Source organism: Acartia tonsa, chromosome 4, assembly GCF_053477335.1.
Source record: "Acartia tonsa isolate MP-2025a chromosome 4, ASM5347733v1, whole genome shotgun sequence".
Classification (NCBI taxonomy): domain Eukaryota; kingdom Metazoa; phylum Arthropoda; class Copepoda; order Calanoida; family Acartiidae; genus Acartia; species Acartia tonsa.
In genome coordinates, this window is record NC_137263.1 from 21,843,488 (window position 1) to 21,860,730 (window position 17,243).

General features: G+C 32.5%; 1 protein-coding gene across 1 annotated transcript in view; it reads left to right on the forward strand.

Annotated features, from left to right (window-relative positions):
* Nucleotides 1-3,812: 3,812 nt before the first annotated feature.
* The window catches only part of LOC145316438 (uncharacterized), a 73,158-nt gene continuing 59,727 nt past the window's right edge, over nt 3,813-17,243 (forward strand). The window contains exon 1 of the mRNA XM_080156918.1: nt 3,813-3,913. The gene's annotated coding sequence lies outside the window, so the exon portion shown is untranslated. The remainder of the gene's footprint in view (nt 3,914-17,243) is intronic.

Sequence of the window (17,243 nt, forward strand, 5' to 3'; positions counted from 1 at the left end):
TGGATGGCGTACATCATTCAACCAATTAGAGCGCAGGTAGTTTAAAATCCACCTATCCTATTGGTCAAAATTAATTAACTAAAAATGCATTTCCGCTTTTAGATAAAGAATTATACAAAAAACGAATTTTATAAAAAATCCTTAAAATTTGATGCAGATTTTAAATCTCCCCCTAACATTAAAATTCCGGAAAACTTTTATATCTTACTGGACATATAAACAACATTGAAACGATATCATATAATAAAGCAGAGAAATTCTAAAAACAGGATAGAAGGACCATACAGGTTTATATTTCCTTAAACACAAGGATGTCAGTGTCCATAAAAGCGAAGCTTAACAAAACATACAGACAAATAATAATCAATTCTAAATCACAGCGCTTTTAATAATGAAACAAATTAATATTTATTCGAAGTCAGAACAAAAAAAATCTATCGCAATATTCCTTAAATATCTAATACTTAATTTATCAATGAACAATGAAGAAATCAGCAACGGCAGTCAAGATTAAAAATTGAAGAAATGAAAATATTGTGGCCTTTGTAACAACAGCCAAGCTACAATATTTTTGGACAATTAGGATCCAAAACCAGAAGCATTGCTGCCAAGTTCTTAGCGGCCAAATCCACTAGTATGTGAAAAATCCCCCACCAGTGTATATTTTTAAAAGCTGCAGCCTCCTTGTCAGTGCCGAGCCCTTTCAAAATATAAGTCAAATTTATTTGTAAACTGTAGCTCTGACACTTTGTATAATATATTTGTCAAGGCTAACCAAACAAAAATGAAAGTCGTGAGGTGGCTGTACTGAGATCTATTTTGATGCTTCCTCATCTATACCTTTGTGTACAATACAATGCTCATAAGCATCATAAATCTTTATATCATACGTGAACACAAGGATCTAAATGGATAAGACAATGGCCGATGAATTAATGAATATCCCTAATGATGATACACAAAAATATTCCTTCTGTAGATTACAATTATTGGTTGGAATGTTTAGACTTAACTTAATTAAACAACCAATCAAAATGCAGTTAAAGCCCTTAAAGTTAAGTCAACAAATAAAAAAATGTTATTATAAAAGTTTGGGGACTAGTGTAATAAACACTCCAATGTCCCCTCCCTCCCTGCGAGAACCAAGCGTACAGATATGCAACAAGAATAACAACATACATAAGTAGCGGAGCACAAAAAATGTTGGATGAACAAATTGAGTTACAGAGCAAATGTTCAGTGGTCTTTAAATTAAGAGAAAGAAAAATAGAGAAGGATATCTTTTAATATAAATATAATATAAGATTTTTTTGTCTGAAGCTAAAAACCTCAGAAAATACTGGCCCTAATCTATTGTACTTTTCAGGGAAGTTTTTTTTTATAAATGTGTTGGGGTGATTTTAGGCCTTTTTCCTAACCTGTCGGCTCTCCCCTAGTGACTTGGGTGAAGCAACTAGTGATCTGTAATACAGTATCACTAAACATTTACATACAAATGAATACGTCTTTTGTATCATGACCAACAGACCGACGGACCATGCAAGTTGTATACTGGATTCCCTAGATAGTAAGGAGCATCTTTATATAAAAAATTAGCGCTCTATCTTAAACTAGCGGCTTCGCCCCTAGCCTCTAGGGGCTTTGCCCTAAGAGGTTTAATCAAACTAATTTTTCATATTTTAGATTTAAAAGAAAAATAAAAAAATAAAAAATTTAGTCGACCCCAATATTTTAATTTTAGTTTTAAAAATAAAATAAAAATTTGGGGGGGGAGGTATTTTTCATTTTTTGAGGGGTTTGGGGGTGTCCCACCCCCCCAAAAAATAGTTATAAACCTTCACGGGACCTATGAGAAGCTACCCTTTGTATTATAGATAGCGTTACGTACTGACGGTCGGACAAACTGAATTATCCAGTAGCTTTGAAACTAATAAATATTCATATATATTTTTGCAAGCATATCATATATGTAACAAAGAATCCATGGATTTCAAATTGTTAGAGTACGGAAACCGTACATTATAATATGAAAAAGTCAGAGTTATTTATTTCTTCATATTTTAGACAGCTTTCCGCAGATATTAAAATGAAAAATTATAAGAATAAAACTGGTTTTAGTTTTATGATTTTTTAATTTAATATTGTGGAAAATTTTATGTAATACTAAGCTATATATGATTTTTTATAGTATGGCTGAGAACCGGTTCTAATCCAGCGTGTATTAATCGGTTTCGTAGCCCCACTGGAAAGTAATTTCTCCACGTTTCAAAGGTTTTTGAAGCAGGAGTAATGCTAAATTTTAGTTTAAATCAAAATTTATGTATGTTTACTTTGAGGGTTTGGCTTAAAAGTTTCTTAAATAGACTTATTTTTAAAAGATGCAATGCTGTCTAAAAGCCCTTCGATTTGTCTAGAAGCATATTTATAATACTAAGTAGCTTGATATCTGTCCGTCCGTCTGTCCGTCTGTCTGTCCGTCCCTTAAGATCTCGGTAACCACTGAACCGATCGGATTCTCCTCTTCAGAGTATATACCTATTATTCCTGTGGTGGTTTTAGGCTATTTTCTTAGGGGGGTGGGAAATCCCCCAACCCCCCCCCCCAATTTTTTGTTTTGTTTTTTTTACGTATTTCACCTTAACTTTTTTATTATCTCTTGGGGCAGAGCCCATAAAGGCTAGGGGCGAAGCCGCTAGTTTTTAAAAGAGGAGTAAGGGGGTTGTGCTTGCACCCCTTGAGAATTAAAGAATTCTACCATTCATTATTCTTTTAGAAAAAAAAAATCTGAATATATAAAAAAAGTCTTATGTTGTGCTTTTGTCAATTAACTGTAAAAAATCTTCATTAATTTGCTATATTCTGATCTTTGTTATATAGAGTATGTTTTTATTAATGTAAATTTCTTTTTTTGGGGAGGGGGACTTTGAGATTTTCTCTAATAATAAATAAAATTGTTTATGTTTATTGAGTAACATTATTAAAATTTGTTGACAATTCTTATCAAAAAAAGATGAACTCTTAAAAACAAAGATAATTTTTTTTTAAAGCTGACTGGCGATTTTTTTTAGAGTTAATCTCTAAGTTTTGAGTAGTTAGTTGACTTATTCAATAATCCCCTTTCTCTCCACCCCCCCCCCCCCCAACCCTTAACTAGTTCTTACTGATCTTTTTTTCCACCAACACTGAGCATTAACTCTTTCAATACCAAAGTCATGCAAAAATCTTTGTTTGTAGTGTGTGTGTGTGTGTGTGTGTGTGTGCATCGTCCATTGCACAAGAACACACACACACACACGCAATCGCACACAGCGTAAATCGAAGCCTTCGCTCTCTCTCTCTCTCTATCTGTATCTGTATACATAACTTTTGAAGTTGTCTCGCTCTCTAAAAGTGTTCCAGTACCGTTGTCTTTTTTTATTATTTCGGTGATGGAAAGATCTTTTCTCTCTTTGGTGGTTCGTTCACCATGGTAGCTGCTGAAGCAACCCCCACCCCCCGCTACACGCGGGATATTCAGGGAAACAGGTATGGGATAATGGAAAATATATTAAATCGCCACCTATAAGTTACATAATAAAGTTTCGTTAAAGAGTTGACGAATAATTTGTGGATTATGTTTTGTATATTTTTTTAACAGTCCATATCTTCTCCCACCCTGCACGATATTACTTCGAAGACACAAGAAGCGACTCTACGAAGTGGAGGTGGGGGAGGCGTTCGGGGGTTAAATAGGCCTTACTGTGATCGTGGCGAAAAGCTGTTGCTGATGGCTGTCTCCGGGCGCAAGGGGAAGGCAATATTTGACCTTCATAGGGTAACCTTGGACCGCGTAGTTAGTAAGAGCAGTGCTGTCGCGCCGCGCGTTACATCGGGGAAACCATTGAAGCACGCACAAACACACGCACACACACATGTACGTTATGTTATAATAAACCCTAGTGAGAGCACATTATTAAATATTTGTGTAAATAAATGACAGCAGCCCATATGCTAAACCGGCTTTATTATGCATTTCTATATGCCTAATTAATAAAGCTTAAAGTTATGATAAATAAGGGGTAAAGTATGATATATAATTATTTCTAACGTTGTTAGTAACCCTAAGTTATCAATGTTTTGTTTTGTTGTTGTGTAAGCTGTTGTACACTACCACGGTGTGTAGCTGTAGGGGAGGTAAAATAAGATGAGTTAACATGTTCTTTGTCACTAAAATATAATGGTTTATATATACTATAGTAGTTGTACTAATGAATTTTAAAAATCTGTATCTATTAAGCTCTTTACAAGATTTAATATCATATCAAAAACTACAAAATCTAAAAGCTTTTAAAATCATTTTTAGAAATTCTATGGAAATGTGTTCTAATATAAATCCACCCTACAAATAAATCACATTTGGCTGCCTAGATTCCCATTTTCCACTCAAAAGAAAGGCTTACATCCCCTGTCAAATTTTCTTTTTTACCTATGGTGAGGTGATGCCTATATTCTTTATTTGTATACCTATAACCCATATAACTATAAATTTTCTTGCTAAAAATGTGTTCAAATATTTTTTAAATCCTGACTTTTCTACAATTATGGTTGTTCCGTCCATAACACGTAGCCTTGATCGTTGATTTAGGTATGTTAGTATTGAACTATCGATTTTAAACTTGCCATGATGATTCCTTAAAAAGTTTGATAAGTGTAGCAAACATTAAGAACCCTTTAATAAGCGAAAAGTCACTTCGTCGATATCAAATAATAATATTCAAGCTATCTTTAGAAATATTCATGTCAAAGTTTTTCTCCAACATTGAACTCTTATTCTTTTACTTTAATATTAAAGTAACTCTATGTTTGCCAATGTTCGTCTGTACGTCTAAATTGTGGTGCTCCGCTTTTATGGATGTGCTCATTCTTGTTTATATAATTCCACCTACTATTATGCAAAATGCATATGTCAACTATTGGTCATTACTATGTATTGGTCAACTAAAGAAAAAAAACTGTATTTCGTACTGTATTTATTTTTATTGACTCTGTGTTTAGATAATTATTATTTATTACATATTACAACATATACATCCTTCCTTATTGTTTTTTTAAGTAAAGCTTTTGTATAGTTAGGTCAGTCCGTACGTCCGTCTGGAACGAATAGAAAGGGTAGCAACTCTATAATCAAGTCTTAAAATGTCAGTATGTCATTAAACACAATTTTGTATCTAAGAAGTTATGTAACAAATTTACGTATAATTTTGTATTTTCAGATCTGTCACTCTACAAGTGTTAATGTTCGTTTGTCCTGTCCTACCGTTTTAGAGCTTAGTTATTATGGATGTTGTCACCCTTGTTTTTTTATTATTTGTTTTTAATATATTTTCCTCTTTCGCACAGTATAGCTTGTTTATGTTAATTATATTACAGGATAATTATTTTTGTTGCATTTTTAGAATATAACATGTATTTCATATATTTGAAAATATTTAGAGATGACTAATATTAAAAGCTTAATTTAAACTATAGCGGTTACGCTCCTAGCATCTAAAGGCTGTACTCTAAGGGGTAAGAAGTGAGAATCTTAAATCTAATTTCTAAACATGAAATATTCTAAAACAATTCCGGGACCTATGGTTAAGCTTCCCCAAAAATGAAAATGACATTGGTTAGTTTCAGTACAGAATAAATTGATCTTCATAAAAAAGGCACAAATCTTTAATGGTACATGTCATAGGCGTCCAAGGGGGGGGGGGGTAATGGGGCGATTACCCCCCCCCCCCCCAAACGAATTTGGAGGTGCCGTAGGCACCCCCAAAATTTTTTTCATTTTACCCCCCCCCATTTAGAATTTACCCCTACCCTGGGGGTGCCGTAGGCATCCCCAACCATTTAGAAGGGGGTATTTACCCCTCCAAACAATTTTGGGGTACCCCCCCCAAAAAAATAGAAAATTTAAATTTTAATACTAAACTTTTGATAAAATTTAAATTACCCCCCCCAAAAAATTTTACCCTGGGGGTAAATTTTGGGGGGGGTAAACAAATTTTACCCCTGCCAACAGATTTCTGGGGGGGTAATTACCCCCCCCCCCACCAAGCAAATTTTACCCCCGGGGTAAAAATTTTGGAGGGGGCTTCTCGCGCCATTTTATTCCCCCCAAAACCGAATTACCCCACCCTTAAAAAAATTTTACCCCCCCCAAAATAAAAAGCTTGGACGCCCCTGGTATATGTTACATGAATAAAAAACTATACTGTTTAACATTTCTTTTTCGCCAAATTAAAACAATTTTGTGTAATTATTATATTTATAATTTAACATTCTTTTGTACAATAATATGCAAAGGTTTTTTCTCAAAATTGTGAATCAAAATGGGTTTTCTATGAGATAATCTCTTTTTGCTTTCCTTTTCTTTCTTTCTTTGCTATTAGACAAAAATCAGGAGAAAAAAATTTAACTAATTTTAATTTGTTTTTGAATTTGTTAACCAACCCAGGGACAAAGTAGTATGAAAATGGTTTATTGGATGTTTAGAAAAAAAACTATTTTATGGCAAATAGGATTTATTTAAACTTTAGGGATAAAATACTTTTTCAGTTATTTTGTCTACTAAAAATTATCTAAACAAGGATGACAACATCCATAAAAGCGAAGCACTGAAACGGTAGGACAAACGGACATTAACACTTGTATAGTGTCTAAACTGAATTATCAGAATATAAAAGTATAAGAGTCAAGGCAAAATTGTAAGTAAATTTGTTGAAAAACTTCTTGATACAGGATAATGTTTATTGAGTTTATGGACATACTTACATTTTTAGGATTTGATTATAGAGTTGCTTCGCTTAAAATATTGTTCTTTGTTGTCCCATGAATCAATATATCAAAAATCAGATCAAACGGATAATTAGATCACATAAAAATTTGCTGTTAAAAAATTAGAAAAATCAACATGTTTAAAATGGACGTACGGACATTCTGGTAATGATTATAGAGTTGCTACCTTTTCTAAATCGTACCTAACTACTACAGGAATCGTCATGCAAAGTTTGAAATCGATGGGACAATTCTAACATGCCTAAATTAACGAATAAAAGCTATCTATCTCGGACGGACGGACGTACGGACGTACGGACGGACCGACCCTAATTATAGAAAAGCTTTGCTTTTAAAAACTATTAAACCAAATCAAAATGAGTTGGAGTTCCTAAAATGTTTGTGTGTGTGAGATGTTTGTTAATTGTATGTGTGGTTGTTTATACATTGTTTTACATCATTGTGGCTTTTAATTAGAGTTCATAAACCTTTACAATACAGCCACTCTCATGTCACTCTCGTAAATAGCGCACCTACCACATGATTAGGCCTGTCCTTACTTTGATTTGTAACTTATTAATCTTAAGAATAAATTAATCTAATCGATGCTCTCCCTTAGTCAAGATCATGGGCCTACAGAAGGGGGTGTAGGGGGTTATCCACTCCCTGTAAAAAAATAACAGGGCAAATACAGCCCCCTATGTATACCTGTAAAGAAATTTAGTTGCTTCAAGAGTCAATTTTTCAGTTAAAGGACACTTTTTTTTATTAATAAATATGTTGTTTTTTTAGGGGGGTATCCAACCCCTTGACAATTCTTCTTTTGAAGTATTTTACACACTCCGGTAACACTCTTTATTATCATTATTACCTTCCTTTGCTAAGCTACTGATAAAAAACTGTCCTTGTAAATTATATAATTTGTACCAAAGCAATTGGTTTTTAAAAGGGCATTGTTAAAATCTATTATTATTGTTTCTTATGACACATTATTTTAGCTGTTAAGCAAAGGACAGGCGATTTAATTATTCTTGGCAATACATTTTAAACCAGGGGTACAGGGATGGGGGACAGCGGAAAGTGTCATGAGTGACGTCATAAAAATACTCTAAAAGAGAAGGATGAGAGGAAAAGTAGGAAATCTTTAGAATATATATTAATAATAGACGTAATTTTATGACGTCACGCATGACACTTTCCGCTGTCCCCAGGGTTGGCTTAATTGATGGATACAGTGAGGTGTCAAAAAAAGAACTGCTGCCCTTCAGTATTAACTTTTGTTCTTGTTGTTAAGTCCAGTAAAGAATCAAAATTTTTTTTAAAATTGTGTATGCAGCTTTTTACAGATAGTGAGGAGACAATGAGCTTTTAAATCATTGAACGGGTTTTTTACTTGATTATGTAGCATATTATACAAATATGCTGAAGGCAGAAAATTTAACGGAAGAAACTCCTGTCTAAAATATACACAGTGTAGTTGAAATAGAAGTAGGAGAAAAAAATGCATAAATCTTATTTTTATTTATCAATATTTCAAAATTAATGAAAACTAGTTCTTTGTAAAAATAAAATCCTCCAATTGTTAGACCTGGCCTTTGGCACATTTGGGCCAGCAAAACAGGAATTTTATTTATTATTTTTTATTTCCCTACTGTAAACAACTGTATATATATGATACCATACAAAAAATAAATAATAATAATCAAACTTTTCTTAAAATTTAAACACAATATAAAAATTTGTGGGCTTATTTTCTCCTGCTTCCATTTGTAAATTACTGTGTTGTATGTTGTATTTACAAATATAGTTTGAATTGAATATGTGGGATATATTGGCACGCGTCGCTGAGTCTGTTTGCATTACATCCTTGTCTACTTATGATATGCACTAGCGGCTGCGCTCTTAGCGTCTAGGGACTTAGTGATCGAAAGTATAGCTAAAAACCATCCTAAGACAAAGTTCTAAAAAAATATTCTGTAACTTTACAAAGTGTCCTAAAAATCAGCCATATGACGTCATAAAATTGTAGTAATGTCCATCACTTTTTTAGGGGTTTTCTTTCCCACTTCTCCCCTCATCTCCCTCATTTTTATGACGTCACATGGCTGATTTTTGAGACACTTTGTAAAAATACAATATTCTAAAACCATCACAGTACCCTGAAATGCAGAACATAATTGGTTCAGTAGTTATCGAAAACTTAAGCTTCAGACAAAAAGAGAAACATTTACTACTGTATATAATAAAATAACTTGGGCCTATGGCTGCGCTTCTAGTCTTTAAAGTTCTTTTTTACAAAAATAATTATTATTTCAAATCAATGTTTAGCTATCAGTCCATTCCTGTAAGTCGTCAAAGTTTTATAACTTTTCTTATTCGTTGGTTTAACAACTTTGAGGAATTTAGTGAATTTTGATTGGTTGATTCAAAAGGTTGAGTGTTCAAACGTTTCAACTTTAAAGGGGTAATTTTTTTTATCATTATTAGGGATCTATATCAATTTATCGGCCATAGTCTTATCCCTTTAGATTCCTGCTAATTACCCTCCAAAACTGTCCAGGCAATAAAACTTTTGTTGGTCCAATTTGTTTTATTCTCTGCTTAATTTGTCTTGCTTTCCTAAAAAGGGCGTTTGCCTAGGTTGAAAGGTTTTTAAAATTGTTAATATTCGCATCGTATTATAGACAGCTTTTCGCAGATATCAAAATGAAAAATTATTAAGACCAAAACCAGATTTGTGAACTAGTATAAATTTTATGATTTTTGTTTAAATATTCGTGGAGCTTTAAAAAAAAGCTTTTATATGTATGATGCTGTACATGATTTTTCAGTATGGCTGAGAACCGGTTCTAATTCTGTTTCAAAGCCATACTGGAAATAAGTTTTATTTTCGTACTTTTTATTCATAAAACAGCTATCTTTAATTTGTTTATTTATAAAATTTTGCAAAAAAATAATAACATAAACAAATTAAAATATGTTTTATAATATTTAAATAAATCAAAATTAAACAAATTTGATAAAATTGGACTAGATGCGGGGTTGGCAGGGTGTGATTTTCCATAATTGGTCACTACTATAGCTGTATGTAAAATACCAGGGAGGAAGGGGACAATGGGCTGTTTTTTACTCTAGTCCCCAAAATTTTATACTAGCATTTTCTAATTTGTTGGCTCAACAACTTTGGAGACTGTTATTGAATTTTTTGGTTGGTTGATCAAAGCGTTTCAATCACTCATTGTAATCTATAGAGGGGGGGTCTCATTATTGGGGATGTACATCAATCTAAAGACCATTATCTTATCCCTTTAGATCCCTGATGTATAATACAGTATATAGAATATGAGCTGAGCCTAAGTCAATGACCTAGGCCAGTATATAACAACTGAGGGATAAGGAACAATTCATCTGTAATTTCGGATCTTCAACAATACACATATGTACATATCAAATACACACACACACATATGTCTTTAAAGTTATATCCATAATTTTTGACAAGATGAATAATTTATTTAATTCCTAGAAAAAAATGCTAATAAAACCCACCAGTTTTATCTAATTTTGTCTCTTTTGCATTATATTTAAAAATATCTTTTAAAATTCAATTAAGCTTATCATGAACATTAAACTTTAGACTTTTAGGCTCTTTAAAGCTCATTTCAAACTAGATAAATTAAATTGTTTTACCTTTTAAAATCCATCTTTTTCCACATAAAAAAAAGTAAAAACTATGTTTTGCATACATTTTTTAGAATTATACTTAATCCTATTGTAAAAAGTAGTGAGTTTTTTTTGTCTGTAGCTTAAGAGTTCAACAACCACTGGCCCAATTGAGTTGTCCATTTAAGGGAGGCTTCACATAGGTCTTAGGATGGTTTTAACCCATTTTGTTTTTAGATTGAAGTCTTTTCTTGGTTTTATACTGTTTTTCTATCCTTCACTAACACTTCGAATACGGAGCCCCTAGATGCTAGTGGTGCAGTCACTAGTAGGCATAAATATAAAATATTAGTTTTTTTCCCTTTTTAAAAAAACTTAGTAAAGACTTATAAGTATTTAAATTTATATCAGAATTTTATTTCTTCTTGTATACCCATGAATCAAATCAACAAAGCATATAGCTTGCTGCTCAAGAAAGAAAAAGCTTTTTATTTTGAAAATTAAATTTAGAAATATAGAAGATATTGTTTACTTCAAAGTAAATTTGTTTGCTAGAAACAAAATGAAATTTAGAATTCCCTTGAGCTCACACTACATACCTTATCTACCAATATCTCTCAGGGAAACTGAGATATTTACATTATAATTGTGCTGGTTTTCAGCTATTTTACAAGCTCATTTCTGCCCTTTTAATAAAGAAAACCTAGATGTTAGGGTGCTTATCCGTTAGTTTATTACAAGGTTAAAGAATGTATACAGTTTTTGAGAAAAGAATCAAAATTCGATTAATATCCGCAGGAATAGAACAGGATCCCATATACACTATGGGGCTACCAGCTGGTTCTAATCTAGTATTTTTTATTTTGATATCCGCGAAAGCTGTCTATAATATGATGCAATGAATAACTATACCCCTACCTTGCTTTATACACAGAAGGGTATATACAATGTAAATAAATATTTATACAGATATTTCTACTGCAACCTTTCATTCAGAAATTCTTTTTCATTCAAAAGGTGGGTTCTAGATTCGTTCTGTCACAGTTTGATCAAGTGTTATGTGCAGGGTAGCCTAGGCAAAGTAAAACCAATATAATACAATGGCAAAATGACTCTAAAACCCGCTAGAAATAGGAGATTTTTCTGTGAGTGCATCAAAAGAATATGTTTTTATCAGAAAGAGAGGAAACAATGGGATGTTTATTATACTAGTCTCCAAAGTTTTACTATAACGTTTTCATATTTGTTGGCTCAATACTTTGGAGATTTTTATTGAATTTTAATTGGTTGGTTCATTAAGTTGAGTGTTCAAACGTTTCATCCACTACTTGTAATCTACAGAAGGGGTAATCTTATTTATTATCTTTGGGAAAGTACATAAATTTATCGGCCATTGTCTGTAAACCTTTGGCGATATAAGCAGCCGGCAAAGGGGAATCGTTTTTAATGAACAAGTGAATAAGTATTTTTAAACTCTGTCCAAAATTTTCCTTTTAATCCTTCTTGATGATTCTTTTAGTTAAGTAAGATTTTCGCAACTTTGCAACAAATTTATGTACAGTTTTGTTTAGACTTACAAATTAATTTTCTGACACTCTTCAAGAATTATTGTTTGTTTGTCCATCCTTCTGATTTTAGAGCTTCGCTTTAATGGATGTTATTATGAAATTATGGGTGCACTTTCTTGCGTGTCAATTTAATTTGACACCAAAACTTCTAGTCATAAAAAAATATTAGGTCAGCCAAAAATCATGAAATTTTTTTTATGTTTTGGGTGTTTTGGTCCGGTTGCTAAAAATATTTAGGTTTTAGTTTTTGGTGAATTTAAGAATCGCGGTAAAACGATTTTCTAAATTGTAGTATCTTTTTTTATGAAAATGTTTTTGTTTAAAAACTGTATAATGAAGAGACAAGTGGGGCAGAGATATAGGGGATAAGAACATGGCCGATAAATTAATGTATATCCCCAATAATTATACTCAAAATTACCCCTTCTGAAGAATACAATTAGTGGTTAACACGTTTGTACACTAAACTTAATAAATCAAAGAATCAAAATTAATTAAAGTCCCCAAAGTTATTAAGCTATTAGCTAACGAATAAGAAAACGTTATTATAAAACTTTGGGGACTATTGTTATAAACAGCCCAATGTCCCCTCCCTCCCTGCAAGAGGGGCGAGTTCATTCATTGTTTAGTGCTGAAATATTTCAAGTTTTTTTTTGATCGGATAGTGATAGGAGATATTTGAAGAGGTGGGAGTGAGAGAGGGCGAGAGAGAGAGAGAGGGCGGATCTGCCATTTTCTTAACCCTAGAAACTTCAGGGGGGAGGGGGTTATAATTTGGGGGAGTTAAGAAAAATAACTTAAAATTACTTTTTTGATTCTAAAACTTAGATAATTTTAAAACACTTTAATACTTTAAAACTAAAAAAATATGCAGAGTTTAAAAGACAAATTGTTCACATTGCCAAAAGAAGACAACTTTTTCTTATAATTTGCACTTTAAATTGTTCTGCGGGGAAAGCATTAGAAATGGAAGCACACAAGGTTGACGACATCCATGAGAGTGGAAATCAACAAATAAGACAAATGTACTGGTGAAGAAACTATTATAAAATAAATAGGATATTTTCATGACTGCGAAATCAATCTTTTTGACTTTTTGGCAATGACTTTTCTAGAGACAGCGTAAAGTGTTTCCAAAAAATAATCATACGATAAATATGACAAATGAGAGGCCAGTATACATTTTACCATTGGTCAATTAAAGTGTATACTGACCTCTCATTGGTCAATTTTATTGTATGGCGTCATTTTTTTGTGGCACTTTACGTTGTCTCACTTTCCTACATTTCCAAAAGTTTACCTAATCGTTGCAGGAATATTCTAATATCAGAGCTATAAATTACTAAAGGAAACGTGGACAAAAAACCTTATTTGCAGAAAAGCTTCCCTTCTTTGAAAGTGTTTAAAAGAAATGGTGCCAATCAATTTTGTTATCTCTGTTGGTTGCAAATATATATAAAGAAGCATCATTATGATAAAATAATTTTTATTTCTTGCATAACATTTATCTAGAACAAATATTTTTATTTAAATTTTTTTTATTTTGCTTTTTACTCGCTTTAAAAAAGATTCATTTTGGTTTTAACTGTTTAAATCAACTTATTGTCTTTAAAGTGGCCTTTTTAGAAGCAGAGCTGCTCTTTGAGTTGAGTTTGTCAGTACTTTGTCTGACTGAGCTTGTAATTTGAATTCCCAAAGTACACATATCCCAATCAGGGAGGGAGGGGACATTGGACTGTTTATTACACTAGTCCCCAAAGTTTTACAGTCTTGTTTGTTGGCTTAAAAACTTTTGTGACTTTCATGGAATTTTGTTGGTTGGTTCATTAAGTGTTCAAACGTTTCGACTACTAATTGTAACATAAAAAAGGCCAACTTTGTGAGTCATCATGAGGTATGTACACAAATTTTTAGGCCATTGTCTTAACCCTTTAGATCTTTAAATACAAATTACATACCTTTAATATCCTGTCTACACACTCCCATAGACCAGTACACACTGAGGCCTCCAGCCTGTGCTACTCTTAGCCATGATTGTCCTTGTTACATGTAACTTTATGTGTCTATAAAAAAAGCTTCCTTAAGCCATTTAGATTATAATCTTAATTTTATAGGATAAAACAGCAAATACTACTTATAAGGCAAAATTTATTGAAATATCTTTTTAAATTAAAATGTTTTTGTTAAGAATTAACAAGCTTATTATTCTTTTTTTAGTGCATAATTAAAAACTACTTGAAAATTAGATTTATTGGAGACATTTGAAAAGTTGTAAATAGTTTGAGTAACCTTATTTTGCAGCTGATTGATTTGGTTTATTATCCTGTAGATTTTTGTTGTTCTCCCCCACAGGGAGGGAGGGGACAATGGGCTGTTTGTTGCACTAGTCCCCAAAGTCTTACAATGTCTTTTAATTATTCGTTGACTTTGGGGACTTCAGTGAATTTTGATTCGTTGGTTTAATAAGTTGAGTGTTCAAACCTATTTTATCTACAGAATGGGTAATCTTGTGTATCATCATTTGTGGGATGTACATCAATTTATCTGCCATTATCTTATCCCTTTAGATCCCTGTCTTCTCCATCTTGGCTTCTTGTAGCAAACCTGTACCATTAATTTTCCATCAGGTTGCTACAACCACTCTTTGATTTTAAAATTACATTTGACCACGTAAAAACGACAGTCAAACAGATGTGATTTCACCCCAATATTTTCATTCAAAAAAATACAAAATTAATTCACTATTTATGCTATTGACCCATCTCAGTATCTATAAAAATTTGCAGACGAAAGTTCTAGTTGCTTGCAGTTGTCCAACCCTTGGCACTAACCAATTGCACAACTTTTAATACTGTTGATAAAACTTGAGATTCCATCTGTTCTAAACAGATAATGAATTAGATGAGCCAATATAATGTTAAAATGTTAAATTTAAAACCCTTGCAAAAAAGGGGTGAGGGCGAAGGGGGGTTGTTATGTTGTGCAAAATATCCCACGTCCATTTTATTAACCTTCCCTGTCATCTTCTTTAAATCCCCCCCCCCCCCACCATTTTTTCCCATTAGTTTCTTCGCCACTTTTCTCTCTATCCAGTTTTTTTCTTCATTTTCTTTGTTCGTGTAGATTATAATATTGTGTGATGGCTGGTCGCGTGGGCGGACACCAACAAAAACATTGCTCTTCTCTCCCCGCCATTTCTCCAGAGTGGTTGCCATTAACTTTCGTACTCACAGAGCACCAAAAGGTGGACAAAAATCCGCGAAATAAAAAAAATATTTTAATATGGGTAAATAGTCCCTTTCGTGACAACTCCTCTTAAGGGGCGTTTTGTCATATTTTCAAAATATTTTTTCTCCTAATTCTAGCCCTTGCGGAGGGCTCTAACCCTGCCGGGCTAATTGTCAACCCTACGGGGTACTCACCTAACCTAAAATAACCTCTTTAGTCTTTTATTAAATAAATCATTTTTTATGAAAAATAAAGAACTATTATTAGACTAATCGAGAAAGAAATATTTGTAGAATTAAAAAAAAAATAATAGCCACTAAATGCTCCTATTTTTCTTTCTGTTGTTACGGAGCAAATCAACTTTATCATGGTTAACGATAGATTTATTGTTTAGGGGTTAGCATCAGGGAGTAAGGGAGGGGACAATGGGCAGTTAATTCAATTTTATAGTTGTGACCCTTTAAGGTTGAAAACCCAGATATTTCCAGATAAAACAAGTATTTGCAATATAGCAACCTTTAGTGGAAATTTTTGACTTTGTGAATTGTTTTTAATTCGAAATGCACCATCCTTAAACTGATGCTTTACTACAAGCCTTTGATTCTAGAGATCAAGACCCTTGTTTACAATTCATTTCCATAATTGTTATTATTTAAACTTCGGAAAATTAAGGAAACAGACCATTTTATTTTTACAACTTCTTTTACCCAAATTTTTTTATTGTATTTATTAAAAAGCTTAGACGTGAAAAAGCCTTTAAATAATTATATTACAAAACTTACTAAAACAATTACCTTCCTACAGAACTTTTAACTCAAGTTATTTCATTTAACGAAATATGCGTCAAAATTTCATACTACATAAATAAAATAGTTGAGAACATAAGTACATCTTAATTTTAAAGATCTTAAGGTTTAAGTAACATATCTTAGGATAACTGGTAGCTGCGCTCCTAGCATCCAGGACAGAAAAATAAAATAACACCATCTTGAGATTTTAATGATAAACAAACTTTGAACAACTCAGGACTTCGTGAATTTTCCCTAAAATTTTGAAATTAATCGGATCATTAATTACAGAAATATTAAGCTAAAGACAAAAATCTTTTGCCTTTACATTAAATCAATAAGAAACATCTAACATGTCTAAAGTAACGAAAAGAGCTAACCGTTACGGACGTACAAATGTGCGGGACCTAATTATAGGAAGGCTTTGCTCATAATAACTAATAATCTTAATATAATTTCTTTCTACAACGCACTAATCGGAATGAATTAACATTAAACAAGAATTAGATATAAAAAATGTAATGATTCAATTTACAAAATAATTTTGAAATCAAAATATTCTGTCTGCTTGTTATTGTTTATCTTTTTGTTGACGCGCTAGTTTGCCGCGAGATTATGCATGATTTTGCGTGACGTCATTCATAATTGGTCCCCAAGATTGGTTAGAAACTGCTAAATTCTTGCATGTTCCCTTTAAGCCAGTCCCCAAAGTCTAAGACTCCTAAAAATTGAATATTCGATCCATTGTCCCCTCCCTTACTCCCTGGGTTAGCATATAGGGGGCCAAGTAACAGAAGAGAGGGAAATAAGTAAGGGGGGAATTGGCAGATGAAGAAGAAGGTTGTTACATCATATGGTGATTCTTTATTGTAAAAATAATATATAATATATACTTGCCCAATCCTTTGTTATGGGTTCATCTTGTCTTATTGAGGGAGGGGGAGGGGGGGGGGGGTAGATTAATTGTAATCATTACAATTAATTTTCAGCCCATAAGAATTACATAAACAAAAAACATGTTCATTTAGGCTAATAAAGGGTAGAAAATAAATTTGAAAACACACCTGTCTATCCATCTTTCAGATTTTTTTGCACTGCACAAAAATATCTTTTATTGCAAATGTATTTTAAACAGTGATAATTATCTCCATAAGTGGCGAAGCAATAATAATCTAATAACAGAAAAGAAGATAAGAGA